This window comes from Anguilla rostrata, chromosome 1 (assembly GCF_018555375.3).
Source record: "Anguilla rostrata isolate EN2019 chromosome 1, ASM1855537v3, whole genome shotgun sequence".
Taxonomy (NCBI): domain Eukaryota; kingdom Metazoa; phylum Chordata; class Actinopteri; order Anguilliformes; family Anguillidae; genus Anguilla; species Anguilla rostrata.
In genome coordinates this window covers 21,179,157-21,181,687 of record NC_057933.1, presented here as the reverse complement: position 1 = coordinate 21,181,687, position 2,531 = coordinate 21,179,157, and positions in this window count along the sequence as shown.

The following is a 2,531-nucleotide window of genomic DNA, read 5'->3' as shown; positions in this document are numbered from 1 at the left end:
TCAACGTAGGCTATGTGACGAGTACGAGCAAATACGTGCTTCACAAATAATCTTAGCGTTCAAAGATTTTTCTCTTTCCAGTGCACAATGGAATAGAAAAAAATATAGCTAGTTGTCTTTTCTCTTAAAAGTTAGCTAGCTGGAGCCACAAGAACGTTTGCGGTCTTCATTGAAACTCAGTTCTGGGAAATTGTAAGCATGTAGTAGGCTACATGGGTGATTAAAATGACAGAACAGTAGGCCTATTTATTGCTTAGTGGGTTATTGGCACGCTTGATGTTGATGTTCGTACGACTTTGCCTAAGTTTTCGCTGGCTAGCGTGTTGTCGTAGTGTAAAAAAAAACCTATGGACCTCTGTCCCCGTGAAATATAAAAAAGCTCTCTGCATTAGCATTGTTCTGGTCAAAAGACCCATAATGTTTGCCAAACGTATGTTCATTCTGAAGTCACCAAACATGCAGCACACACCATAGATTCCACGAACAACAGCACCATTTAGTGGATAATGTAGGCGGTTTGATTACAATATAAACCTGCACCCACACGGGAATTTTTGAATAAGATTGGACACCCAGCTTACATGATTAGCATCATTGGTACCCTGTTCTATGTTTCCTAGTAGTCATCAGCAAATTTTATTATTGCGCATAGAAAATGATTCCATTAACAGTTCTGCTATCCTACTTTGTATCACTCATTTTATGCATAGGTTTATTTGGTTGATTGTATTTGTGAGATAAATAATGTCTATCAAAGTTCAACAATTATTTGAAAGTGTAATGTATAATATGCTCTGTAGGTAACTAGTAGTTGTTGTCATAAAATGCAGGTCTCTGGTTTGTGCTGGTGCATCTGTTTCAGTTCCTTGTTATGCATTTCTAGTATTTGACCTTCCAAGAAATGATAAAGACCTCTTAAAAAGCACACAGTGCTAAGTTTGTAACCTGAACTGATTCGACAAATATCAAACTGTATAGATTCATAAATGACAGCAGTGTAAAAGTCAACCTTGTTTTAAAAAGTGAGGTTTTTAATTTTGTTTATAAATAGTTTGCCCTTTTTATGACTTCAAAGATATGATAGATACTGTATAGATGTGTACATACAATATTTGCACATGCAGTATTGCTTTACCTCAGAGGGTATGATTGGTTTTGTTGGATTTGAATCCTTGACCCTTACTCTCAGTCTCCATTTCCTCCATCCAAGGTCCAAATCTGAACTGCACATGTTTTCAGAGAACTAGTCTTCCCTGAGAGATAAGAGGCAGAAATGAGAAAATATTTTCAACTTTACATCAGGTAAACTAGGATTTAAATGTAAGTAGTGGTATTTATGTGAGGTCAGGTTTTGTGGAGTGAAACGAAACACCTTTGAAGTAGAAGAACAAGAGCAGAATGCAAAACGGAGTCTCTAAACAAACCTAAAAACTGTTCTAAACAGAATTATGTGTTTTCTACCCAAATTTGTTAGTATGCTGGCTTTGCTAGCACCAACCCTTCGAGGGAGAAATCCCTGGAAATTCTCCATGCTATTTTGTTTTTATGTGTTACTTTGGATACCTGTTTGCTATCCCATTTACTATGATTGCAGTTGCTACCATAACTATAGCAAAGACAGATCTTTAGATTGTATTATCACATTCCCTCAACGTGCCATGCTTCTATGAACCTAATGCCTTCTGAAAATGGTATATTTCTCAACAGCCCAAATCTACTCTGTTCAGGTTTGGAAAAGGAAACTTTTTTTATTCAGACAGACAGAATTGTCTCTCTCTGTTGTTTTGCGCCCCCATGTGGCCTATGTGAGAAAAAAAAGAAAAAAAACAGGATTGTGCTTGACCGGCTAAGTCAATCGCACAACCTGAATCCAACTGAACTTGTGTTTCACTTGCTGAAGACAACAGTGAAGGTTAAAAAACCCCCGAAACAAACAGGAACTTAAGATGGCTGCAGTACAATACTGGCAGAGCATCACTAGGGAAGATTCCCAGCATCTGGTGATGTTTATGGGCGGCAGACCTCAGTCATCAAATGCAAAGGATTTGCAACTATAAATATGACGACTTATTTTGTCCTACTACTTATGGGGCTGGTCTTCTCTTTCTTCTTCGTACAAGCAACTAAATGACAATGTGAGTCTGTTTATCGTATTGTCCACCAAAATACAAAATAAACGTGTTAATAAAGATGGAAAGGAACGCCCCACTCAGTCCCCCGCCAAGTTCCTCTGACGCGTTTAGCTACATCTAAACGATTATATAAGAAACGTTTTCCCGTTTGCAGACTTGGAATAGGATATTTTATACACGTATACAGGTTAATATACTTAAAAAGTAAGATGTCTTGGAGCCATTACGCCGGCAGTTCTTTTAGAAATCAACGATTGCGCAATTTAGAATTCCGGAAGCCATCACGAGAACCGCGATGTGTCCGCATGACAGACTGCTGAGAACACCGGACAGAATTATCAAATAGCCTACCCTGGACTCCGTCCCCCTTGATATGACAATTTTACAATACAGACAACC